The 27,799-nt window shown below is 45.6% G+C and overlaps 1 protein-coding gene across 5 annotated transcripts in view; it reads right to left on the minus strand.

Annotated features, from left to right (window-relative positions):
* Positions 1 to 27,799, minus strand: part of GPR132 (G protein-coupled receptor 132) — an 87,836-nt gene that overhangs the window by 16,991 nt on the left and 43,046 nt on the right. For 2 of the 5 annotated variants that reach the window (XM_040600717.1, XM_040600716.1), the window contains one exon: positions 18,815 to 18,926. The gene's annotated coding sequence lies outside the window, so the exon portion shown is untranslated. Of the gene's footprint in view, positions 1 to 2,832; positions 3,781 to 18,814; positions 18,927 to 25,735; positions 27,787 to 27,799 lie in introns of those variants that run through there. The other 3 variants (XR_005828880.1, XR_005828879.1, XM_040600718.1) reach the window with 2 other exon arrangements.

Raw genomic sequence — 27,799 nt, forward strand, 5'->3', positions numbered from 1 at the left:
GGTAGACCCTGTTCTGAATTTCCTAATTCTCTCAGACTTTTCTGCCCCAGTCAGGCCCTGCTCACTTGTGCAGTGATACAACCCACTTCACCTTCCACTTCAATTTCAATACGGAACCTTTGGTGTTTATGGACTTTAGGTCCACAGCAGGCTGTTCTTGGAGATATTTTTTGTCCATGCTCTGCTCCACCAACAGCAGCAGCCAGGTCTAAACCTTAGTTGTGTTTGGTAGTATCTGTCTGCATGAAATACCCTGCTTTAAAAATAGCCTTGATTCATGAAGGCAGGTAAGATCGAAGTAGCAACGGTGGTCTAAGAGACAGATTCTGTCAAGCCTGATGTGCTCTACATAAAGCAGCTGTAAAGATGATCGTACTTCTGCCAGTATGGTGGGATCCTTGACTACCTCCTCCTCCACTGCTCTGTTATAGCTCCAGCATAGGAGGCCATGCTAAGTGAAAGTAGTATTCTCCCCTATATGCTGGCTACCAAAGGGTTCAGTTTAAAGCAGTGATTTTCACACAGCGAGATACACCCCACTCAGGAGGCAATAATGTGTGGCAGAGGGATGCGAGAAGGTGTTAGGATACCTAGATAGGTCTGCTAAACCCTACCAGACCTGTCCTGGTTCCGTGCATGAGACATGCACAGCAACTCTGGAGCCTGGAGCAGTGGGGAGATATCCAGATGCTTTTGGACAGGCAGCTGGGTCTGTGCAGGGAGGGAAAAGGGGTCAAAGGAGATAAAGCCAGCTCCAGGTGGAACTGCACTGAACTGCTTGTTGCTAATTACACCTCATGGCACACTGAGAACACAATAGGTTTGAGCTGAGTATCAAGAAAAGGCAAGCAAAAACTGAGCTTGTGCTGAGCTCAGGCCAGAGGTACAGTCACGGAGAGCAACCACAGAAACCTGTTCTTGTCATCTGGCACAGCAGTTACTGCAGCTGCCGCTCCAGCCGCGTTCCTGTTGTACTGGGACTGTGACTGCTAATGTTAGCAGTGGCATGACCCTCTGCGACTGCAGCGATACCGCTTTCCACTTCCCCTCTCCCAGCCCTTTCTGGTTTGGGAACCACTGACTTACATGCACTTTTTGCAGCCTCTTGTATACAAAAATAAAGGAACCTGGCTGAGAGGGCAAAATCGTTCTGCACAAAGCTGTGCAGATTTCTATTTCAGCTCTGAAGCGGGACTGAGCTTTGTCAGGGCAGCCTGAGATAGTTGAAATGCTGCCTTCAGGCACTTCTATTTTGACAACAATGCTGTTTGTGTGGCCGTGATGGGGCTGTAAGATCAGTGTCTCCCGAGAGGGATGGGAAATGCTGAATCTGACAGAGCCGTCTGCAGTCTCAAGCAGCAATCTGTACAGAGAGGGTGCTGAATTCATACTGTGAGTACTTGTTTCAATGTAGTGTCCTGTGTACAGAACTGAGGAAAAGTCCTCAGAAGAAAATCATCCTTGCCCATGGAGTGCTAAAGAGCAGAATACGTGGGGTTTTTTTGCCTTCTCCCCCCAGCCCCTCAAAAGGTGTTACTGGAAGTTAAAGAACTGCTGGTTTAGAGGCAGTAGCAGATCTAAATGGGATTACGGGAAGGGCAGGTTAAAGCTAAGCCCACATGCTTCTTGGTCTTTGGCAGAGTACCAAACTTCATGTTAACATTTAAAGAGAAGCCAGTAGCTATAATCTGTAGTGCTTTCTGTTGCAACATAAACACAACCGTACGGGGGAGGTAACAGAGAGAAAAAACCAACCAAGAACACCCTATGAGATGCTGAATTCAGGAAAACAATTCAGTTCAATGAAATCAGCAGGTCAGCCCAGCTGTGGTAGGATTTTTTGTTTACTCTTTGCTAAATCTTACTTGGCGTAGGAAAGATCCTCTCTGATCTCAGAATCTGTCAAAGCAAAGGCAGAATCCTTTAAAGTCTCTAAGAAAGAAACCCAAAGAGATCTGTTCTGCCCACCTACCAGTGTGGTGCAATCGCTTTTGCTGGTCTGTGACTTTATCACAAGACTTGTGGTCTTGTTAAATCTCCAGCTATGAAAATAACGGCTAAGCTAAATGCAAAGGAGTATCAGCTTTCATGTAAAAGCGAGGTCGTTTGCTGGGAAGAGCATTAAGCATGGTCCCAGTATTTTTGAAGTCTCAAAGAAACAAGTCAACTCCCAAAATATTTGACCAAAAAATAAAAATAATAATAATAAAAAAAATCTTAACTCAGTCTTCACATTTCTGAGCACCAGAGATCAGCAGTACTGTGTGAATAAAAGATGTAAAAAAAGAAGAAATGTAGTGTATCCAATCCAATTAGTGACTACAGACCAGCAGGTAAACTACACAGTCAAATGCCTGTTTTTTTCTTTTCCAGCAGAGTAAATATGAGAGGAAAGGCTGGATGTGGATTCTCCTTACAGTCTACGAAAGGAAGCCCAGCATTCGTGTTTCTAATACAATTCTATATTCGTGCCTCGTGGTCTGCAGTGATAGTTAAATCTAACTTCACAGCAACCTGTATCCTGCCACAATCCTTCAACTGGAAACAAAATTATTTTGTAAGAGAGAAATAGGTTTTGAACAGGAAAGGGTATTCATAAGGAAGACAGGTAGCAAAGACTCCATCGACTGCAATGAACTCTAGTACAGACCCAACAACACTTTATGTCTGGTGTATCAGTCACAAGGAGATTTAGACTACAGTGAAACATCAACAGAGTCTGCATTTCTGAAATACAAATGCACAGCATGGAGAAGCAGTAATCCAAGCAGAACAAAGCAAAATACTGCTAAGTGGAAGTAATACCTTGCCTCAGGGACAGAAATCACTTACTTCTTTTTTCTCTGGCTTTTGCAGAGGAGACGGTGAAGCACTCGCACTCCTTCTGTGCTCACAGGCTGCTCTGTAAAAACTTCAGGAAGTTGCTAACGACAACAGTCATAAGTGGTGTGAGCTAAAAGAGTTTTGCTTATGAGACTTCATCAAGCTCCCAAAGTGTGTCACTTGTAGTTAGGCGTACACTTATATATAGAGGGGTGACTGGAATACCTCAACCTTGAAAATCTTAGTCATGTCATCACTTGAGAAAGTCATTGTGAAAAGACATCTATGGCAAGGACAACCTTTGGGGAAGATCCACCTCTGAAAATACACTGAAAGAGTGAGAAGAAGCAGAAGAAACTATTTACTAGCTACGGTAAGTAGGGGATAATCAGAAAGGTGAAAAACCCAAATGGTCAGTATAGGAAAATGTGGAATTAACAGGATGATAGAAGGAATAAAGAGCATTGTGCTGGTGGGTCTGTGTGTAAGTGCTGGCTGGGGACTGAGGGCTGTGATGTTTCTACTGAGCAGAGCACGCAGGATATCAGCATTTCTGCTGAGTTGTTGCAAAGCCTTCTGAAACAGCCTGTTCTAATCGCTGTCCCCTGTGTTGTTTTCAGATATGAAGTAGTGCCCACGCTCTTGCACGGTGGGCTTGAGATCAGCCCTGCATGGCTGCTGCCTTTCACAAGTGGCTCTGCAGCCACGGCTGCATTTCAGGAGGGGCCCTATGAGAAGGGCTGTGCTTTCTGCCTCCCCTGTGCCAAACCAGACCGCACAGCCTGGTCTGCAGGAGTTTTGGCTGTTGCTGTTTGACTTCAGTCTCCATGTAATCTATCCTTGCTGTGCCAGCGGGGTGGTAAAGACATCCACAGGTATGCTTGGGCTCTTTGCTCAGCACGTGCAGCTGTGGCAGGATGAACCGCTGCAGCTGGCTGGTGGAGGGAGCAGAGAAAACGATGCAGTTAGGAAAGCAGCTAAGACAAAAGAAAGCCTTAACAAGGGAAGTGATTGCTTTCAAATTCTGTCACTTGCACAGGGTTGAGAAGACGGTGGTGCAGCTCCTGTAACCTCCAGACTCCATTTGTGACCCCAAGTTTCAGCTCTTGGACTCCTGTTCTGAGTGTGCACCTTAGGCATTGTGCTGCCATGCCCTGGAAGGAGAAGAGACCGATGAACCACCCCAGACCCTGCTGGCCTGGGCTGCCGGGTTCTGTCAGGAGCAGGATGCCTAATCCTTGTTTGTACAGCGGAGGTAATACCCACATAGTCACTCAAATATGTATGAAATTGCTGGGTATTTAAATGAATGAGAAACAGTATTAGAGCCCAGTGGGGAAGGGGGTGGTGATAGAAGAGAAAGGCCATCCTGGTGCCAGTTGTGCTAGAAAGGGCTGAGAATGCTAAAGAAGATGAAATGGTGGTTTGAGCAGCTTTAAGAAGAGTTCATTTACAGGAGTTCCTTAATGGCAAAGAGCCCTGATACAAAGGAGCGTATGAGCTTTACCAAGTGCTCTCACTCAGGCTTTAAAGGAAGGAGGAAGAAGATCCCAATGCTACGTTGCCAGGCTAGACCTTCCTTGTAAGAACTGTTCCATGTGTCATTGCAGATGCTGTGTATGACTTTGCAAAAGCCAGTTATGACCAGATTGATTAAGTTTTCAGGCAACTTCCTGATCAACTTCTACCCATTCCACCTCTGGTGAGGTGCTTACAGCACCCCATGAGGGTCTGTCAGTGCTTGCAGACTGCTTGGGGCTAAGGTAGAACGGGGAGGAACTGGGTGTCAACCTAAGGCAAGCAGATAACTAATTTTATTTTTGGTAGCGGTGTTGGAAGTTAAATGTTTCTTCTGGAAAATTAAAGAAATGCTTGGCATGTACTTTCATTCTGGGGTGAAAAAGTTACTTCGGTTCAGTTCTGCTGAACAGGGTTCCCGGGGAAGGGTCTTTCTGTGAAGAGCAATTCATTCTCAGTGGCCAGAAGGAACTGGGGAAGAAGAGGCTGAAGCCAGCTCAGTAGCCTCCATCGGTGGAGAAGAGCAGTTGAAATTTCTGTCTGAACCAGCTCATCCTGGCTGGACATAGTGCTGGACCCAGTCTGTGCACTGCTGCAAACCCATGATTTCATCTTTGTCCTCCTCTACATAGATATCAAACCCAAAGGAAACCATGAATAAGGATGGGAATAATGTTTCTGAGATAGCTAGAACTGATTTATCTGTGTAGGTGACCATTCTTCATTCAGAGATGTGGGACAGAAAAGAGGAGAGTGCTCTCTGTCCTGAAGAACTGGAGTTTTTGTAGGCACCAGTGGGGTCTCCGTGGCATTTTTCATTTACCAGATCACAGTTCCCGTTTGGGTGCAGTCAACTGTGCAGCCAGCTCCCTGCCTGATTATGCTCTCTGTGATGCTTACACACACTGACACAGGGTTTAGGATATTCAGAGACACACAGGCATTTGCCGACCAGATTTTATGGTGAAACATTGAAAATTGTGTGGTCCTCTGTAGAGAAATGGAAGACAACACATGGCCTTGGACCTTCCAGACCAGCCTGAAAAACATTACTATTTAGAGTCACGGCTCCTTCATGCTTCTCTCAGTAATATGGCCCCAATCAGCATCACCCCGTCGCAGTCATTGCCCTAGCAAGCTCAAGACTGAAGCCAAGATTTCACATTGGAAGGTGCTTTAAAAGTCTTTCGACAAGATCTTCTGTGACTGGAAATGAAAACAGAGCTAGTGCTTCCATGGGTGGCAAAATCAAACCAAACATTTCAAGTAAGTTTAGTCTGTATTCAGTAGAGATAATACAAGCAGTACAGCAATATAAATTTTGGCCTGAGTTGTATTGTACTGATGTCATATCCAGGCAGAAAAAAAGATCAGATAAAGAACCATTTATAGCAGAAGGCAGAAACCCTCTGGCCTCTGTCTAAAGCCAGCTGAAGTAAATGGAAATGTTTCTTTGAGCCTTAATGAGTTTAGATTGGGCATTTTGAGCCTATTTCTTTCTACCTTCTAATTGCTGGCTATTTAGACATTTGCCTTTAAGACAGCATGTTTAAGGAAGTTAAGATGCATATGAGATGTCTTCTCTGCACTCTTCATAATTTTCCTACTGCAGTATAGTGACTGTCCAAAGGGTAAGGGATAAAAGAGTCCAGCTTTTTTTTAGCTCACTGCTGCATAACCCAGACCTTTTTTGGGGGTTTTCACAGCACTATGATAGAGAAAATGCATGTGCACCATGGACCAGTAAACAGAAATAACTGTGGAAGACTGATGGTGTCCAATGTCTTTGAAAGACTTTCAGACTGAGTTTTTCACTCCCCTTTCTTGTTTAGGAACTATCAAGAGAAAAGCTGGTTGGATATTTGGCATTTCTTTGTTCCACCACACATGAAAATGGTCTGTGTTAGCATTATCTTCCCCTGCTCCAGTCCAACAAGAACCTATGAACAGAGGAAAGAAACCTCTGATCACCTGCCTCTCCTGCCTCAACATAGAAATGAACACGGAGTCACATGCACGTAACAGCTCTACAAAAGATTACCCAAGAAGACAATATTTGTACACTTGTGCATCTTTTTTGTAAGCAACCGAGGCTTATTTTTCTTGAAAAAAGTTGTTGGCTTTAGATTTCACAGTGTGGAAAACAAGGAAATGAAAATAGCTCCTTGAAGTATGGGTCTTGGTAGGAAAAAGCCAAGTGTCTGGCTCTTTTCTTGTTCCCAGACAGCAGACCTGTCTGGGGAATGCAGCATGTGCAGGATTGCAAAAAAGGACTATTGATGATAAAAGCAAAGCAGAAAAGTGCTCAGGAGTCTCTCTAGGACAGCAGTGGCCAGAGGCTAAGAAGCATTGAGGACTGAAGTCTGCTCAGCTCCGTGCTCCTCTGGCCAAGCACTGTACAAGTCCCCCTGCACTGTTATGATATACAACCATGACTAATAGTCTCCATAGCTTATGGATCAAACTTGGTTTATCATCTGTGACAGTGGCTGTGATGCTGTTGATCTGGGACAGGGACAAAAATCAGCCTCGGTGGTGGTTTTTTTGCAGTTTATAGCAGGATCAACCACAGATTGGATTGCTGAAGCCAGATAGCGTGGGATGAGCTCTGCGCTTAAACCAAAGCTCAGTTTCCTCCCAGCAACTGCCTACCTGCGGAGTCTTCCCCTCACACGGGGTGTAGCTCTGCTCTGCCCTGGCAATCAGGCCGGCTGAGCGGCAGAAGCATTGTGCTGAGCCCAGCACAGAGCTCACCCGCCTTCCTGGCTTCCCATGGATGTCCGGTTCCTAGCAGGCAGCCTGCAGAGAATGCAGAGACCTTCCCGTGCTGCTGCTGGAAATGAAACACAGCAGTGTCAGTTGCTGAGATTTTTGATGCCCTGGCTTTTCTACACATGACGTATGCTGTGCTCTTGGAGGGAGGGGTGACACAGTCAGATTCCTACTGGGTTGTCAGGCTGCATAAATGCCCGCGTCTCGCATCTGCGCTTGAAAGTTCTCCTGCTTTTGATTTGCCTGTTTTTGTGAGCGGCTTGTAGAAATTCGATCATGCCCGGTTTTCATTGATGCAGTGATGTACTGTGTGCCTCAGGAATGGAAATCCATTATGTCAAAAATGTCACTGATCATGCCCTTGTCAAGGAAAGGTCTCTCACCCCGAAGAGAAAAGCCCTACCATGGTTGACAGCCCTGCCTCTATAGGTGTACAGATCCACTGGGGTTAGTTTGTACCTGGGCAAGAGCCCCCTGGCAGAGTGCAGCTGGTTGTCACACGGTGCATCTCAGAGACCTTTGGGTCTTCTGACTCCTCTGGGGCAACAACAGATTTGTCTTCTGTATGGTAAGAGTAAAGAGGTGCTGGTCCGCATGCTGGGGTCCTTGGGATGAGGTGGGGTACAGGGCTGTGTTTATCTAACAGCCTCTTTGGGAGAGCGTGCTGCGGGAGCTGAGGTGAGTGGCTGTGCTGCAGCAGCAACAGATTTGGCTCCACGCTTCGAACTCCAGCTCTGAACATGCACGTCCCCAGACAACCAGCCCATCCACATTGTGCTTTGGTTCAGCTCAAACTGCTGGAATAAAAGGCAACCAAACCCAAAACCTATAGAATCAGATGGAAAACACCGACCACTGCCTGGCTGTGCCGAGTGCCACCCTGTGCTGCCGGCTCAGCTGTTGCAGCCTGGGTCACCGCCTTTCGAGCCATATGCCTGTTGTTGTTTGGTTTTTTTGTTGTTTTGTTTTTTTTTTTTATAAACCCCCCTCCTTATACTAGGAAACTATAACACCCACAGGGTTAAAAAGGTTACAGTTGTTAGTGCATGGGAAGGAAAAGGGTGCGGTTCAAAGAAAACGTGTTTCTGACTTTTTTTACAAACTCGAAGTAACAGAAGTGGTGAGCCAACACCTGAAGTCAGCTTAATCTTAGCAAACTTCAGAGGGAAGAATCAATTGCACATCTATAGCATGGCCTGCACCCTTGAGCAACCACATTTATTCTGTGGTGCAAAGACAGAAATTCAAGCTGGTTTTGCACCTTCTACAGATAGTGCTGTAATTTCAAGCCTTACTCTGTTTTAAACTTGGAAGGCTTCCAAGAAAGAGGCAAAAGCTGTTGAAATTGCAGTATTTTGGTATATATTCAGGGGATGATTTAGTGAGCAGGTATGACTTTTTAATGTGGCTACCCAGAGCTCCGTGCCACTGCATGGCTCTTTTGGTTTTGGTTGTATCTCATATTAATATAAAAACTATGTCAACCATGGAAACAAGTAAGATTTGTCCTCTCATTTGAAATCCCTGGTGAAGTGAATGGCTGAAGGACAGGGAATTGGCATAGACAGAGCAAGTGCCTTGGCCAAACATGGGCTTCGGATCCACCAAATCCCACTCAGACACCTCTGCCATATATTCAAATGTGGGTTTTTGCTCCTGTTGTTTCCCTTTTAGCCTCCAAGAGTTTGCTCTGCTAGGCTAGACCGAGCTGATGCAGCAGAGATTCAAAGGGCTTTGGTGTTTACACTGCATCAGCTCCTCCTCCCATCCTCAGGGAGCCCCACTGCCAGCTCTTCGGGCAAAGCCTTGGGCAGTGCCCTTCGGAGGGCTGCACACAGCCTTTGGACGGTGAGTGGCTTTAGGAAGCTTGTACCCTGTCAGGGGAAACTGACACTGAAGGGGCAGGCGCCCGTGTGTTACCTCCGGCATGTCTGCGCGGGGACTTCGCTGCCGAGGGGCACCTTAGAGAAATACCGCAGACAGGAAAGCAGGAAACGTTTTGCAGAGCAGAGATAACATTGAAAAAAATACTCCATAAATGGTTTGATTTACTGATTCGCATGTACAGTAGCTGCCATGTAAGCATCACAGGAAAAGGAAATGGGATGGAGGAGGAGTGCGAGGAAAAAGGTAGCAGGACAACAAAACAGGCTGGCAGATTTCACTGGGGACAGGACGTCATGTCCTGGGTTTTCTTCTGAGCACGATGTGTTGTGATCTGCGATCACACATGGACGCTGAGGATGTCAGTCCTTTGATTCAAAAGGAAATGTCTGTATTTATTGAAAACAGATGGGCAACTTGCATCACCTTGGGATTCTCCACTGGGAATTGCCTCTTGTATACAGCTGGAATCCCCCGGGCATGCTAGCCCTTACCTAGAGCAAACAGGTTTCTGAGCCACTGATCTGAACTTCTACAGCTCTGTGTGATGGAGGAGTTGTTGCAGAGCAGGCATGTGATGGTAGAGTTGTCACCTCTATGCTCCATTTCTCAGCTTTTCTCAAAATCCCCTTTTGCAAGATGACCTCAGAGGTCTGTGTGACTCCATGTGAGGTGAACCCTCCCCCCCCCCCATGCTATGAACTTCAGCAAGCAACGGGAGACACCTCCTGCCAGCAGCATGTGTCTCCATAAGAGCATCAGGGAGAGCCTCTCTGCACAACTCATTTTTTCGAGCTTTGCCAGACATTTTGTGATCTACCTGACTGCACCTCAGTGGGGGAACTCACAGGGCTGCACAGGCCCTATTTTACAATTACTTGTTGCTTCATTTGTCTCCACTTGCTTTGTGTCACCGGCCTCCACTGGGGAAACTGAGTCTCACGTGTGGGTGATGATCCCACTCTGCAGTGGCCAGGCCATGGAGCCACCTCCTGCAGAGTTAGATGGTTACCTCAGATGACTTTCTTAAGGCATCTTCTCAGAGTCTTCAGGGATGCTGGTAGGTGTGAAAGGCCCCTTCCAGTCTCTGCTGTTGTATTGTCACAAGCAACTTAATCTTCTGGAGAAAAGAAAGTGCCTGATGAAGGTAGGACATTCAGCCTTCAATTACAGCGAAAGATTTAGTGGGGCACATGTCTTGAGACGTTTGCTTCTCCGTTTCTCAAATAAATACCCTGATACAGTCTGAAAAAGTAAGTATGGTCTTCCTTGAGATTTCTAGGTATGCGTACACACTGAAGGGAAAAATCCAAGGTTTTTCCCCTCCTTTCCCACCAGTTTTTCATATCCTCTTACTCCGTCATAAAGATGAAAAAGACAACAGAAAAATCTACTGGAAATCACCCTTGAAAATGCTGACTTTTGAGCTCTGGCACATTTCTCTCCATATAAATAGATATCCCTATAAATTGGTCTTCCTATAGACACCTGGGATTTTGGCTTGTGTTCAGCAGTTTCCATTCACTTAAACAACAGATTTACAGCCTCATTTTCCAAACACTATTTCCATGCCCTACTTGGTGCCAGGAATGTATTTTTTGAAGATGCATTTGTGAAGCAACAATACTAATTGGAAAGACTCTTCAAGATTAAAAGATGTCCCTTCCATTGTCTTTTCTCCTGACACTAGCAGCTTGAATCATTTTGTAAACAGAGCTACCCACAGAAAGATAAATGATGTAGCTTCACCTGGTGCTGGTGTCGTACAGGCGTATTTGAACACATGAGACTGGACATATGAACTCTGTCTGCCCTGCAGTCTCTGGTGCATGGGAGTGATACTTGAGTTAGCTTTTCTAGAGTGGAAGCAGGCGGACCTTAACACCATAAAGCTCTGTGTACTCTGGGTTACCCAGATGTGGGGTGTTTTTGCATGAAACTTCAGTGTAGGCAAATCTGCAGGCTTCACCATTTTAAGAAATGCAAACATTTGGTAATTCTCCACCAGCTTTGCTAGAGTATGTGGCCAAATAATGGGAGGGAAACAGATACTACTCAGTTCTGGACTGATCTTGTGGGCTCTTCTCATTAATCGCATCTCTGAGTCTTCTTCTTTTTCTCTATTTAAAAAGACAGCTGTCACATCTACTTCCTTTGAAGATACTTTGTGATGAAGTGGCAAAAAGATGCTGTATGAGACCCAGGTATTACTACAAATTTTAAAAAAAATGTATAGATTGCTATATGTAATGAACATGCATGAAATTCTCAGAATTCTACAGAACTAAATGCCAAGACTCCTGCTGACTTGACTGGGTGAGTGTCATGGTGTGCTGTGCCCACATCACTGCTCGGGTCTCAGGCAAGCAGAACCTCTGGCAGGAGAAAGGCAGGCTGCAGTCCAGCTGCATCCTGGAGCTGCGGTTTATCAAATACACACAGCAGATACATGGGTGAAAATAAAGCGTGTCTTGTTAGGCTTCCAAGTAAGTACCAGATACCCAAGAAAACAGTAATGCAAGCACAGCCATAAAATCCGACTTCCATTTCTCTGCAAAGGCCCTTGTCTCATCACCTGGGGTGACATCCCAGCCCTTTTGGGAACAGGAGTAAAGTGCTTTGAGGACAAAAGAAGAAAGAAGTTGGTCCAGAAAGGATGTAGTGTCTTTGCTCTGCTTGATTTCAAGGTGTTTGAGATGCCTAGATACTGGTGAGGGCTCTGGGCAGTGGTAAATGAGTTAATTTCTTCTGTAGGCAGAAGAACATGAGTATCTGCAGGTAGCTGTAGGAGCAGCCCTGGATATCCTACGTATGTTTTTGGGCACCCTGGAGAAACTGACATTGTATTACTGAGCCAGGCAGTCCCTTTGCTCAGGACTTCTTTAAAGACCAGGAAGGCAGCAGCCACAGCAGAAGCGTTGGTCATCATCCTCCTGTTACCCATCTCAGGCAGTTCATGTTTCATACATTTTGCTTTGTACAAAACCAGCCACTTGTGTCTGTCCGCTCACCAGCAGACCCCCTGAAACAGCCACCTAGGCCTGCAGCTGCGGTTGGGCCCACTTTGCAATACTTTTTGTTTGTTCTGTTGCTGTGGACAATCTGCCGTATGGGGCAGACCCTGTTTCTCACAGGCACCATGCAAAAGCAACGTGAAGGGAAACCAGAGTTCTGTAAGCTGCAGTTTAACATAGCATCTAAATAACTGCTCGAGAGCACAGCTTCAGGAGGCAGGGCTAGCCAACATCATAGGCTGCTTCTGTCCAAAAGGGAAGGTCCAGCTCCCTTTGGAAAATAAACGATATGATAGTTTTCTGCCGTTTTAGGGAGGAGAATTGGCTCAACCAAGGCTCCAACAAACACCAGATATGGTACAAAGGTGGTTGGCAGCAAATTGTTGTGTTGGCTCAGCTGCCTGTGGGACTGCAGCTTGCATCAGTCTGAAGCATGCGCTTAAAATGCTTTATGAGTTGAGGTCTAATTACTGGGCTGGAGCAATGGAGTTAGATCTGGGCAGCTTTACTGGATCTCGGAACAGTGTCAGGCTCCCAGTGGCTGTTCCTATTAGCACATGGCAGCACAGTTTGAAAAATGCTTTGCTTCTGCGTGCTGACTGGGCAGAATGACAGCCAGGGATGTGTCAGCTATTTTTTTTTTTTTTGCTTTGAAGTATGATTTTAAAAAAATATTTAATAAAATGGACACAGTGTATACCAGGACTATTCCCCTAGAAAGCTTCTTAGTATTCCAAAGGCTAAAAGACAGGAGGAGAGAATGGAGGCTGGCGTATTATTTATAGAAAGGACATCTTCTGGTGTTCTCTGTGATTGTTCTGTCATGCCCATATAATGGTTTGTTGTAACAAATTATGAGTCTGTGATAGTAATCTAAAATTTGTGCACCTATTCCTAGCAGCAATGTTTTCTGCTAGGACACCACCTTTTACCTCCCTGTTAGAGGGGGTCTTACTAGAAGCATCAGTGGTAGGACAACAAAACCATAAATAATTATCTTATGAAGCCAAAATCCTTGTGAAAGATGCTAGCAGCTTGGTGGTATTTACTGTTCAAAGTCTAATCCATTATTTGGGTATGAAGAGAAGCAACATTTAGTAGCTAAAAACTTTGTCAAGCTCAATCACAAAATCAAAAGAAAAGCCACATTCAAATGCAACATACTTTATGAGATTAATTATTACTTCATTGAATAAGAAATTCAAAATAGTCTGAAATGATAAATCAGTTTCTGTCTGCTCTTGGTCTTTTTTTGGTAATCACCAGATTACAAATATTCCCTACTTCCATGTCTGCTACTGAATTTCGGTTCACTTTATTTTAGCAAATTTGAGGGGTGTTGTTTATGGTATAACTGAGGGGAATTTCCAGATGGAAAGGAGGAGTTAGTACATACAAAGCCGGACTCTGAGCTTTTCTCCTAAGCTTTGGGTTTTTTCTGAGAAGGGGAAAACAAAACAACAACAGTTCCTTTTTACTGGTGCTTTTTCATCTGGCTGTGTAGGTGGTACGCTGAAGTAGTAGTTTGATGGAGATTAAAGGCAGTGTGACTGCTATGTAACTTCTGTCAGAAGGGGGAATCCCAGCTCTTTAAAGGGCATGCGCAAATAGACGTGAGTAGCGGTATTACAGGGTTCAAAAGAAAAACCAGGCCAAACAATCTCCTCCCAGAACCTCCCCTAGATTTCCAGTATGCATAAAAGTGGGCCGTGTCCTTGGCTGGGGAGGTTTCTGCCAGCATTGCTGTATGGGCACTGCGTCTGGGCTCTGCACCTCACCCCCGTTGCACCCTGTTGCTTTGCACCCAGCCTGAAGAGGTCCTGTTGGGTTAAAGCATCTCCTGGAGAGATGCACAGCCTTGCTCTGGAGATGCAGAGAATGGAGAGCCCACCAGTCCCCCACTGCGTTTGGCTCCTTCCCATGGTATTTTGTCCAGTTATCAAAGAGCGCTGCTGAAAACTGTCTCCTTTCTTCCAGGCTCAGTGTGTCTGGACTCAGCAGAAGCCAGCGCATCGTTTATATACAAGGAATGCACCTGTTTAATACATAAGGAGCACACCTATTGCAACTTTCTCACCTAAAGTAAAGCTGTCTTTAGTTCCTGGAATTTTTTTCCATGTAAATTCAAGGTACAAAAAGAGGCATAACTGCCGGAAACCATTCTTGGTAGAACAACAGACACTTAACAAGCCCTCCTTTCAGTTTATCCCACATCTAACCCACAGTCTGTTTCCTCTCCTTAGAAATCACACTCTTGATCATCTGCGGTCCCTAGATACCCGCGGCTGAGTCCTCCCATGTGGCCAGTGCTGAGCAGCAAAACACGTAATCCTGGTGTGGATTCAAAAGCATGCTGAAATCACGGTCCCTCTCCCCAAGAGTCTCAGTGTAGCAGATCTGCACTAGAGACGACCACCTCACATCAACAGGTCCTTCTAGGAAACGCTGCCACACCCAGGATTTACTTTTTTAATCCTGTTGTTATCTTTCGCTTTAGTACACAGCAATCCAGCAGCTGTAGTCCTTATTCCCCAGTTAGTGGCAGGTACCAGTCTATGTCTATCCATTCCTATGAGAATCTTGGTTGCTCTGGAGAAAAGATGTGAAAAAGAGTGTAGGGGTGGAAGAGGGTGAGGTCTATACCTCTCCCACCGAAAGCAGGCCAAATATTTGGAAAACACATGTATGTTTCAGAAGGAAAGCGATTGGGGAAGTGGCCTGGAGAGTGGGGAACTCTGCTCTCAGAAGTCCCAGCCTCTGGTGCCAGGGTTATTTTTGTCTTTTAGCAGACAGCTGTAGTGGATCAAATGGAGAAACAGTCCTGACAGCTGGGCCCAAAACACAACTGCTGCCCACGTACCCTGTCAAAGGTCATGCTCAAGGCCAGACCTGTGCTGGCAAGGCTCAAAGGTTTTGGTGATAGCTAGGAACTCAAGAAACAGGTGTTTTTTATGCAAGTATTTGTGTAATTAACTGCAGATGGTCACAAGAGATTGAGAAGTGATTTAATGTGATGAATTGGCTAAAGCCAATAAAAGACCAAGGAGCAGGGTGAGTCCTGAACCTCACAAAGATAGTGTTTACTCTTGTCTTTGCTGGTTGCTGTTGGTTAATATTTTTTGTTGTTGTTGGTTTTTGGGGGGGGTGTTTGTGTGGGGTTTTATTTATTTATTTATTTTCTAGATTGCTTTGAAGAATGGACGTGTGGGAATGACACAAGACAGTAAGAGTGGCTTTACTGGGGGACCAAAGGTCTGTCTAGCTCAAGATCTGGTCTTCAGTGGTGGCTAAAATCAGTCCTTGGGGAAAAGCAGTGTAATAAAGGCAGCACATGGTATCCTCTCCCCAAAGCCTCTCCATGACTCTGCAGGTCAGGGGCTATTTCAGCACTGGTCTTTCTACTGCTATGCATGAATGTGCTAAGGTAAAATTACTCCCCTACATCTCTGCGTACATGTAACACCACATACACAGTCACAGTTGCTTTATTTTATTATGTTATAGTGCTGTACTGGGAGCCCATGTTGAGGTCATTCATTTGTATTTGAAATCTTTCACTTCTCCAGCTCTCAGATTAGTTATGGGATAACTTTTAGTGTTCTGCAGGACATGGTTTTGTTTCCTGGTACAGTATCCAATGCTTTAGAAAACTCTGAATCTATCATGTCTGAGCCAGACTCATAAAAGCTGGAACTCAGTTTGGCAAATAAATCTTGTTTCTCTTTGAAAGATGCTTATTAGCATTTGCTACACTCCCACCCTTAGCTCACAGTTGTTTGCATCTGTCGCTTCTATTTTACTGTACTTACCCAGTTCATCCTCTTTAGCCTTCTGGAATATTGATACGCTATGAGCACTTCTTCAAATGAAAGCAGGAGAGAGACCATGTCATCTCTTTCAGGAATGCTAATTAGCTAGAGTGCTCATTTTAAATATTTTTTCCTGGTAGACCTTGTTTATCATCCTCTTGATATTACTGAGCAAAAAAGTCCCTCGACAGCTCCATGCTGTACATGTACATGATCTGACTTCTTTCTGAATACAGACAAATATTTATTAAGTACTCTTTTTTTTTTTTATATATTACTGTTAATTTTGCTGCCTCTCTTTGGTCATGTTCCTGCACTATTGTTAAGCTACTTCTGTTCTTAGTAGATGTTAAAATACTTTCTCTGCTCTGTTCTGAGGTGTTTCCAGATGGTTCAAATTTGACTTACTAATTTTTCACACTTAATTACTTCTATTTTGTATTAGTTAGCAGCCATTTCCCCCTTTCACATCTGTAATAGATTGCGTTTCTACTTTACATTGATTCCTTTACTTTGTCACCGAACTAGGATGAGATTTTTATCTGTTTGCACTCTTGACTTGGAAGTCCCAATTTTTTGACCATCTGATAAACAATTCATCAAAGGACTGAACTTTTGTTCAGATTTTTCTACCCACAGTTTTTCTGCCAATGTATCTGGATAGTAACTTTTGTCAAGTTAGAGAACTTACCTTTTTAATGTTGAGTGTTTGGGGCAGTCTTGTTTTTGGGGCAGCTACAAATATTCAGGTCACAGTCATGACAGCTGGTCTTTAGAGAGCAACAAACTTTCTACTCGGCAATTAGTTCATCATGGTATGTCATAGTGAATGATCTCACCTTAGATGCAGTACCTGATGGGTGAGAGAATTCACCTCTATCACTAAATGCTATTTTTCTATTGACTCGCACATCTCTAGCATGTCTCCCACTTTGAAGTCTAAGTGGATGAGGGTTGAATGAATAATGGGTTTAAGGAACAACTCATCCTGCTTTTTGACTTTCTGACTTTCTTTGATGGTCTGTAGCAGATCATTCTGCAGATATTTTTCCTCTTCTGCTCAGCATCTTGTAAATCTGACTTAACAATTCGCAAACTCATAGTGGTGATAGAGAGCACTGTCCCCAGTCTGCCCTTCCTCATCAACAGTTTTATTACAGTGATCGGGAAAGTCATCTCACCAGGCTTCTGTGGCATTAGTTACACCAAATTCCTTCACAACTAACATTACGTCCTGCTCGTGTGTTACTAATCTTTCTAGCACTGATACAGATGACTACAAGTTCTCATTATTTCTCATTCAGGCTTGCCAGGTTGCTGGCTGCATGCTGAGTTGTGGCACACACTTTCTCAGCACTATCTTTAGTGTTGCTGGTCTAACCAGCCCTGTATGGCCCCCTCTAAAAATATGTGGAGCCTACATGTGGCAGCAATTTTTGTTTCTGATGTTACCTGTCTTCCTCAAGAGCAGGAGACAAGTGAAAGTAAGCCTGGCTGCCTCATGCCCATTGTGCTGGCCACGCACAGCTTATTCCCAATTTCTTCTGCTTTGCCTTGGTATTTCAGAATATCAGTCAAATACAGGTCTTCTTTTTTGAGTTCAGGCTGATATTTCATGTCATCTCTAGCTGCACGAAAACAAGAAAGACCTGAATACTTAGTGAGAAAATATTTAGGTTTAGGAGGCTTCAAGAACGGTTTTGCTGATCTGTTGATATGCACATGAAGATTGAGAAGTGAGGTTGACTCTGAACTGCTTGCGGGTTGCATCACTGTTACAGTAATAAAAAACAAATGTCACTATAATATCTGGGTCATGGAAAGGTGCTTTTGAGACAGAGACAGGCTGTTGTGGGAGTGTATTTCCAGAAGGAGGAAGGAAAGAGAGCGTGAGACAGTAACAGCAAGTGAGTGTGTATGTATTTGAGAAAGTGAGAAACATCATGAGCCAGCCAGCCTCCCACTGTGGGACCTGCTGCGGTACGTGGCAGGGCAGCGTGGCGCCCAGCAGCAGAGCTCCAGCTCCTGTCTCCCAGCTCCCACCCCATAGCAGGGTGGCCAAGTCCACCCAGGTCTTGCCCAGGTGGAGGGGATGGCCTCACTCCTGGTTACAGAGCCTAGAATGGGCTGGAGGAACCAAAGTGAAATCTGGAGCCAGATGAAGGCATCTTCTGCATAAAGGCAGAGAGCTACCAGGGCAGATGGATGCTATGATCCCATGGCTCACAGCATGGATGCTGCACCAGGTAGTACGGAGAGGGTCAGAGGGAGCCTCCTGAGAGAAGTAACGGACGCAAGGATGGAAAAGAGTTGTCATTTTGTCAAGTCTGGAAAGCCAGGACAGGACTTGAAGGCATTACAGTCAGAGCAGTCACACACAAAACCAAGACAGGAAGAGTGGGCTGGTGCAGGGAGTGCAAGGGGGTTTCTATAGTGGTGGCATTTTGGGTGAGAAGTCAGGGGGGAAGATATTGTGCTACTGAAAGTGGGGACAGTGAAGGAGGTGTAGGCAGGAGATTTTACTGTAAGCAAGGTGAGAAAAGCCCCAGAGTTTGGTGATGCTGTAAGCAAAGACAGAAGTTACCGAATCTGACTGCAGGGAGAGAATAAGAAGACAGGAGAAGAAAAGGAGAGTGAACCTGGCATGGAGGTGGAGGAGGGAGTCAGCAGGAATGGGAGTGGGTCTAAAATGAAGGTTATTGTAGGAAGAGTGGTCTCTGAGCTGGTGGTGGGACATGTAAGAGTTCACAGTTACAGAGAGGTCAGACTAACAATATAGATGGAAATATCCTTCTCAGAAAAAATGGTTACTGTGGTAAGGAATAGGGACAAGTCTGCCAGGGGAGGGACTGGCAAATGGTGCTGAAGCCCTCACTGGCAAGGCCTGCAGAGGTGACTTGTGGGACAGGCACCAAGGGGTGAAAGTCCAGCTCCAGGAGCAGATGGCACTGAAGGTTCATCAGGGAGGGTCTGGATGGGGTCAGTTGCACTCACCACCAGGTTGGCAGTTTCTCCTCAGAGATGGAAGTGGTGAGGAGGGGCTCATGAGCAGCTGAGCAGGCAGTCTCAGTTGTCCTGAGAGGTGAAGCACAAAGCCACCAGTTTTCTGCAGGAGGAGCAGAGAACAACCACTCAGGATGGGCAAAGGGACTGGAGAGCTGCTCCAGGGCTTTAAGGAAGAGAACCCAGGAGCTGTCCCCGGAGCAAGCGAGGAGGGCATCTAGTGATGGACGGGAGCATTGCGGGGTGTCCCCTCCGTCCCTGGGGCTGGTGGCACCGTGTGCCTTCCCCCGGACTCAAAAAATGACAGTCCTCTGCTGCATGCATCAAAGCTGTTCTGTGGTTGGGTTTTGGGGAGTGTCAAAATGCACGTGAAGCTTTCTAGCTCCTCTGACTAGGAAATAGAGGAAGTTACTGGGAAAGTACGTGTCAGAGGGGAACTGGGTTGTCCGTCTGTCTGTCTGTCCCCAGGCAGGACCTGCGGGAGGGCTGGACCGCTGGCTGGGGGTGCAGAGTTGTAACTGCTGCAGCCAGGACCATCACCACCTCGCCAGGGTCAGAAAGGCTACATGAGAGATGGTCTGAAGGCAGCCCTTTTTTTGACAGGAAAGATAACTTTTAATTCTTCAAAGTAAAAAATTAGAGATTTACTTCTTAAAAGTAAAAAAAGTTACTTCTTTACTGCTTTGCTACTTGGCTGCTTGTGGATAACCCCTGCATCCCTCTCAGATGTAGGTGCATTCTTTCCTCATGGACGTGTATCTGGTTCCATGTGTCTGAAGGACAGAGCCTGGACCTCCACAGGCGAGAGGCACAGCTCTTCCCGGGGAGCCACAGGGAAGGAAACCTCACGCTGGGCCAAGAGCAGCTCGACAGAGCTACCTGCTGCTGATCGCAAGCTGCTTTTCGTTTTCAGCTTGGCCATTTATCAGAGACCCTGCAGCGGCAGTGAGGAGCTCCTGCATGCTCTTGGTGTGTGAGCACGTTTACACTGCGTTGGGTAGGCTGGCTGCCTCAGTAAGTATCCTCACGTGCCTGCTGCCTGTGCAGAGATCTTGCTCTTGCATGACTGAAGGGAGCTCACACACTTTTATGCAGAGGACTCAGAGGTGGCACGGAAAAGTCGTCACAATTTAGGGATCTGAAGGGAACTTCTCAAAGCTTATGCAGTCAGGGATAAGTTGTTTTTCGGTTGTGTTGGTTTTTTTTTTTCCCCTGGGTCACTCATTGTAAAACTATTTGAGTTACTCAGGGATAGAGAAAATTATCAAAGAGTTTAAAAGAGGCAAATTCAGACATGCCTCGGCTGTGCAGGCTGCACATCCAACCTCTTCGCTTGAAGAAGGAATGTAGCTGTTTCCATGTTGAAAAAATAACATGACTAAGATGTGTGTTTGAATAATAAAGCAACGCAGCCTGGGCCCCACTGAGTGTTAAAGCAAGACTCAGCTTGTAAGATGTGGCTTCGAAGGATCTTGTACCTCTAACTGACAGGTAAGTTTTTGTCTGAACCTCTCAAACCAGAGGAATTCAGGAATGGCCCAGGCTGACTCTACAAGTGCTGGTTCTGCAGAATGGATGACATCCTCAGGGCGTGGGGTACGGCGCTCTGTTCTCACTGAGCCATCAGTCTGTCCCCCTGCTCCAGTCCCCGCAGCTTTAGCTCCTCTTGGCTATGCCTGGCTGTATGACCCTGGTCTTGGAAACAGCTCAGTCTTGGCAGGGAAAATATCTGAGGCACTGTGGGTACAATGGGCAAAGCCAGGGAGGCCCTTGTGAGCATGAGACTGCAAAAATGGGATACAGAGAAAAGTTTCACGTGCCTCTGTGGCTGTCACTTGAGCCAACGATGAGAAAATGTTGGGGAGAGCTGTGCCAGCATTTAGACTTTGAGGACATTTGTTGTTCTATCCAGGTGCTTTGAAAACGATGGATAACATTCAGAGTCACTGCTTGGGCCACCCACTTTTTTTCATTAGCATTTTAGAGAAGACCAAAACATATTAGACACAAACTTAAAAAAAAAAAACGCACAAAGCTGTGAATGATTCTAGGAGGCGTCTTTCAGCTGCCCTTTAAAAGGTATTTGGATGGATGTTCAGCATCCCTGGAGAACAACAGTAGCTTCATCTGAGTGATTGACGCTGGTTGTATTAAAAATGTGAACTGGTGGGGACTCCACCTCCAAGACTGGAGACTATTTCCCTGGCCCAGTGTCACAACCCTGCATCATCTTCCCATTTTCCTAGGTTTTCCTATACAGAGCTGGTAGGTGGTCTTGTCCCACCCAAGATTTTATAGACACTTTCTTTTCCCCAGATCAGTCGATACATTTGTCCTAAACCACCAGCACTACCATCACCTCAAATGAAGGAATAAATACATAAATAATCCTGCATCCCAAAAGCAAATCAGTTATTCAGGGTGCTTCCTGGGTATAAAATCTCCAGAGCGGTGACATTTAGGAGGCTGTAGATCAGCTCCTTTGCAGTGTCATGAAAATTTCATGCTCACTTGGCAAGGAGGTTGGTGAGTCAGGCAAATGAGGTCTTATGGTGTCTCCCTGACCTGGATCCAAATGGAGAGAGTTTCAGGTTACTGCTGTGGGTGTACAGCTCAGGGAGGGAGAGACCCAAGTGCGTGTGGGCCTTCGACACCCGAGGAGACCGACTTTTGCATCTGTAACACCCTTAGGGATTTTTTTGAAAATTTCAGCCCTGCTGCCCCTGAAGTACAGCAGTCTTGCAGATGGATTTTTAGTTTCTAAATACAAAGGTTCAAACCATGCACAGAGCATCCACCTGCGAGTGACCTTATTGCTCTGCAGGGACTCACTCCTGCTCCCAGACATTCCTGCTACGAGGCCGCAGCACTGTCCCACAACTCTGTGTCTCACCTGATCCACAAAGTGTGGCTGGAGGTGGCAGACAAGCGGAAAGAGGAAATGTGTCAACTAGTTGCTACAGTTTTGAAGCTTAAGAAAAGCCAAGAGTGGGGAAAATGAGGGAACAGAAACTAAAACCTGACAGCCCCAGTAGGCAGGTTTAGCTACAGCAGAACCGATTCATACAAAGTGAGAATCTGGACTTCTGAGTTGCTTACAGCGTTGTTGCACCGAGCCTGCTGTACTGTGCTGCTTGATTTGCTGCAGTCCTGCTTGCGCTCCCACGCTCTGAAAGGCATCAGGACCAGTTCCTTCACCTCCCAAATCTTTTCTGCTCCCCTGATGGGCCCCTGCCAGCCCAGGGATGCTCCAGCCCGGAGCTGAGGACCCGTACCGCCTCTCGCCAGACGATGTCACACTAACCCCGCGGATGCTCTCCAGCCGGGAGCTGGTCCCCCAGCCAGCAGCACTGCAGTGGAGGGTGCCTCTCGTCCTGCTGCACTAATGCTTTGTCAAGCTCTCCTTTTTTTGTACCAATCGCGGAAGGTACCATTAAAGCTTTAAAATTTAATGAGCTCTAATAAAATCTCTCCCTATGATATACAACCGAAGCAAAGGCTATGCTGCAGGAAGCTTGCACTCGTGTATGCCTTTATAGCTTTCTCTCCTCTCTGTTTTAGCTATATATTCTTATATAATCACTTACATAGCTTTTCCTCAGCTTTTTGCTGTGGAGTTATTGCAGATTAACCCCATAAAGGTAGGTAGCTAGGTGTGTAATTGCCACTTTGAGCCTAACCCTAGCGCAGGGGCATCTGCCCCACTTAGCTCTAGTGTTTACATTTCTGACACGGTGATATATGCAGACCTGCCTAAATCTTGGCTTGGCTGAAATGATCGTGCCTAAATCCTACCGGATGACTTCCTAGCCCACAGAAACAAATGGGAAGTCTATCCTCTCTCCCGATTTGACTTAAGAGTTCATCCTCTAAATTTACAGGGCACGAGAAGCTCTGTAAATGGCTGTATCCCATAAGCTTTCTTAGTGCACCAGTAATCTGCACTGGAAACAGATGCCGCTGGTTTAAGCCCCCTTCTGGGCTGTTGGAAGCCCACACTGAACCTCTGTTTCCTACGGCTCATGCAGAGTCTCCCACGTCCTGAAAAAGTGCTGTGAGCATCCAGCTGATAGATCCTCTGGGGTTTGGTCTCAAAGTCTCCTGCTGAAGCTGTTCCATGGTGTATAAATAATTAACCATTCACTGAACCAGACAGAAGTGGAAGATGGACTCTCCAGCCCCACGGTAAGGACACTCGTGTGTGATGTGAGAAAGTCAAGTTAGGGGGTTCCTGCTCCAGTGAGCAGCTAACCAGCAGTGCAAACTGGACCAGCTCCAATGGGAGAGGCTGAGACCCTGCTTCCCAAGACCATCCAGGGCCTGCTTATTTGGGCATTTCCCTGAAACAGAAGAGAAAGGAATTTGCAAGTACCTTAACTGCTGGTACAGGAACTGAGATGTCTCTGTGGGAAGAACCTGAGCTACTCCACATAAAGTCTGAAGCATGAGCTGGGTCAGAAGGGTCCATCCAGCTCCATGGCTGTCTCTAGCCTTGGCTGAAGGCAGGTGCTGGTGAAAAAGCAAAATCACAGTGTAAATCCTTAATGATGCCTCTCCAGGACACACCCTGAGCCACCAGAAATGATGACTTTCCCAAGTGGATGTAAACACCTGCTCAGCTCTCCTGAGTTCCCCATGGGTTATCCTTGTGCCTTACCCAGGTAGCTTGTTTCTTGTGACCTCATTATTCTTATACCCTGTGGCAGAGGGCTGGACCCCCAGATCTGAGCTGGGAGGTCCCTGGGGTGGTGGTGTGCCTCAGAGGTGAGCTCAGCAGCTTGTCTGCAGGTTTACTGTTGTGCAGCACCAAACGTCGTGTGTGTCTGAAACCCACAGGCACCACCGTAGCTCAGACCTGAGCGTTGGTTCTGTGTTTTACCACCAAAAGTGACACCAGCCTCTATTGTGTTTCACCTGATGCTTTTCTTTAATGACCTGGTTGTGCAAGAACATCTGGGATGACTTTAGTCTCAGATTTGGTTTGCTTATTTTGCGAAAGGAAAGGGGAAAAGAAAAAGGGATTCTTTTTGAAAAAAAGTCTCTGAATGTTTAATAGTTAACTTCCATGCACCATCAAAGGATCTCTCAATTCCCCTGTCTGTTCCACCAGTTTTAAAGTGGAGGCAAGGTGTGGAAAGAGGGTCAGTATCTTTTATAAGTTCCTCTGGTATATTTGAACAGAAAGGCAAGTGTGCAGTCCTTGACTGGTCTGAAACAGAAAACTCCAGGCTAAGTTTAGAAGCTTCTATTTCAGACCTGAAAAACAGTGGGAGTATCTGAATTTGTCCAGATCAGTAGTTAAGCTAATGAAAAATCCTTCTTTGCAGACCTTTCCCAAAGGGTATCCTTGGATCACCTCAGCTGTCAGTGAGGCTCAGCTGAAGTGAGTAGAGCTGTGTGGCTGTTAAAGCTCGACAGTACACAGAAGACCAAGGCTCTTGTGCAGGCCTCTCATTAGGAGAAGTTTCTGAACACCTTTGAAAGTTGCAGTTCTTCTGACATTAAAAGGTGGAGTAACTTAACTTTGGAAGCCCTGGAGAATTCAGGGAGAAGTCGTTTGACCTCCTTGTGTCTCAATCCATCCAGAACATGAGAGTGAAAAATAAACAGCACCTCATTAAAAAAGAAACAGATAGTGTGACTGACCTGAGCTTGCCTTGGTAAATAAATTACAAAGCCATAAAACTGCTTGAAGAGCTGCTTTATCCCCTTGAAACAACACCCACTTTAGACGCTCTTTAAGCACATCACACTGGGGGTGATGCAGAGGAACTGCCAAGGAGCCGTTATCATTCGCTACCTGTCAAGCCCCCATACATCCTCCCCAGGCTCATGTCTGAGCTAAGAAAGTACAAACCAGTGATGAGAGGTCCCATAAACACCAAGCGAGAACAATTTACCCATGAGCTTTCCCAGCTGTTCTTGCCACACCAAAGCATCCCAAGCCCAAATTTATACCTGTGTCCTTCTTCATGCCCAAAGGACTCACCTTGATAGTTCAACTACTCTGGGCATTTAGATGCTGCTGCTTTCAACACTTATTGCTGTGATGCCCTATATTTCCTTGGTAAATAGCGGGGTTTGTGAGGCTGGCATAAATAAGGAAAAAAACAGTCGAGGACTGCTGGGACAAGTGTCAGAGGAGTGATCTGGGATCTTGAAGATTTAAAGAAACAGCCAAAAAAACCAAAGTTTTGTGATGTCTGAGTTGATTTAAGTGCTGAGATGACAGAGGCAGTCTGAAGGAACGTCAGCGCCTCTATTTCGGCACCAAATCTGAATGCAGAGTGGGAAAGACCCACGGCTGCAAAAGCAAAACGCGTCTAGAAGTGCATTTGTAGGGATCTATCACCACAGATGGTGACTGATACTAATATAACAGGATTCAAAGTGGGGAAAGGCTCCATATATCACATGGCCAGCTGAAGCATGATCCCCTGTCGCCACACTGCTACAGAAGCAAACCAAATGCACAGCATCCCATCAAACATAGCGAACCTTCAGACCCTTGCCCGGTGCTGCATGGATAACCTGCCCATCATCTGAAACCCTCACCCTGCCCATTCCATCACCCCCTGATAGCTTCTGTCTTCGGGAACGTGACCTGCTATGGGTCACATGAAGAGATTATTGTAGCCTAGATGTTTAAGCTACATCAACAACTGTACCTGTGCTGTGTCTGATAGACAGGTAGAACAACGATAGGATGTTTCGCCCCATGTCTAAACAGAAACCCTGCCAGCAGATCATGGACCTGTCAAAGAGAAGGTATAGACTTGCTTTTCAGTAGTTGTAGAATCAGTGCTTAACTGACATGGAACTAGTAAGGAAAGATACAGTTTCTTGGCATGACCTTTCTACACTTCTTTTAAATTCTTGTATAATTAAAAAGAAGCAAGGAAAAAACTCCAAACCACAACAAGCACCACTTTTTATTGCTCCCCTTATGCTTAATGAAGTCCTAAAAAATAGGGAACTGTACAGACAAGACTCCTGAGCACTGCAGACCAGAACTTATGGGCTGTGTCCAGCCTGCTGCTGACACTTCACACAGCCAACTGCTACAGCGCATGACTTCGAGAGATGTGTAAGCAATTCAGGTCACTTATTATCCGGGACTGCAAGGCTTTAGTACAGTGAATGGAGGAAAAGAACTGTGGCACTTACGTTATGTACCCAAATGCCCTTTGTCTTGAGCAGGAGGTGTGATTTTATGTGTCTTGTCAGCTCCTCTCTGATCTGCTTAACTGTGTAAAAGCTATCCCCACCAGATGTTGCAAGATGACGATGGAGTTTTGTTTTTAGATAGCTAAGCAGCTGTATCATGTCTCTGAATGAGATGAGTTTGAGATGCATCTGAAAAGCAGCTAAGTGGTAATCTCTGCTAGGCAGGATCACTTGAGGGCAATCACATTTATTATTTAATTTTACTGTTTAACATTGCATGATATTGTTCATCTTGAGGTGGACATTTATTGAGAGAAGTGCAGCAAAAACACAGCATTCCAGACAGAGAGGGCCAGTTATATTTACGTGATACAAATATTCTCTTGCATACAGTGGCAGCCAAAGGAGCTATTTGCTCAGGATGAACTAAGGCATTTTGCTGGCCTCCTGTCGTGGTAACTCATCTCCCTCCAGACTCTGTGGGCTCTTGCTCAGCAGGGTTTCTTGATGCTATCAGTAACAACATACCTGCAAAGGTCTTAGAGATACAAACCTCCCTGGCTAAGCCACCCCAGGAGCTCTTGGAGTACCTAACACACACTGTTTTCCAGCTAGAGCTTTTTGAGCAATCTGGATGACTCCACGGGCAGATTTCCTCAGGCTTATACATGCTGAGCTGTATTTAACTAATGGAACATCCTGGAGAGTAAGAGGCTATTTGGTGTAAGTAGGGACTCAGGACTGACCGTGACTTGGAAATATTGCATATAGTTAAGATCTGTACACTCCAGTGAGATAGTTAATACAGTTAATGTGGTTAAAATCAATGGGCTGTGCTAATTTACCTCAGCTGAAGCCCTCAGTGTCTGCATTTCACATGGCTTTTCAGTGCTTCTTTAAACTCTATTAATTCTAACGTTTAATTGCAAACAAACTGACTGATGGATCAGTTAAAGAAAAATTAACCGTAAAGGGTCAAGGATCTAACCTGTCCTATCTCTATTACTCCCACACAGATCTTCCAGATCAGTTATTTGCATATGTTAAAATCTAATTTGAGTTGTTCATCACATAGAACTAGGTAAGCTTTTTTTTTTAAATGAGAGATGTAACTTCAGGGCACTATTAAATTCTAATTAAAAATCAGTCAAAAGCACCCTTCTCTTAGTGTTTGTGCCTGCAGCAACACTTCCACTGTGGTATCAAAAGCTCAGTTCATTACTCCTTAATTAATTTTGCCTTGAGAAGCTCTAAGTTCTCAGAGGACCTGCTGGATTTTCAGAGCATTGTCTACATAGCGTTGGCTTGTACGCAGCAGCTGCAGCCAAATGACATTCAGATCAGGAATTCTTACCCATGTAATCCAATTTGATACAATGGCTGCAGCCTGCCAGCTTTCAGGAATCTGAAAGACCCTTGAAACTCACAACACAGAGGATATCCTGCCTGGAGCTACTGATCTTGTAGGGATTTTCCCATCTCCCTATTCCCAGTGTGCATATTTTACAGTTGAAAATGTTGGTGTATAGCTTGTTTGGGTTGGGTTTTTTTTTGGTGAAGAAGATCTTGATGAATAAGAAAGTAGACTTGTTCCTGACCCCCAGCAAATCTTGTTTGGAAGCTCTTGAGTTGGCCAAGATTTTTTTGCTCCACCAGGCTCCTGAAGATGTGCACGTTCATTTTCAAGATAAGAATCCTGCAGTCATGATCTCCCACTGCAAATGATTCATTTCCCCTCTTGGCCCGGCTGTGTGCGCACGTGTCTGTGGGTGGTGAGCCAGGGGCTGACCAGTGCCCTGGAAAGGAAAA

The sequence above is a fragment of the Falco naumanni genome, chromosome 7 (genome assembly GCF_017639655.2).
Source record: "Falco naumanni isolate bFalNau1 chromosome 7, bFalNau1.pat, whole genome shotgun sequence".
Taxonomy (NCBI): domain Eukaryota; kingdom Metazoa; phylum Chordata; class Aves; order Falconiformes; family Falconidae; genus Falco; species Falco naumanni.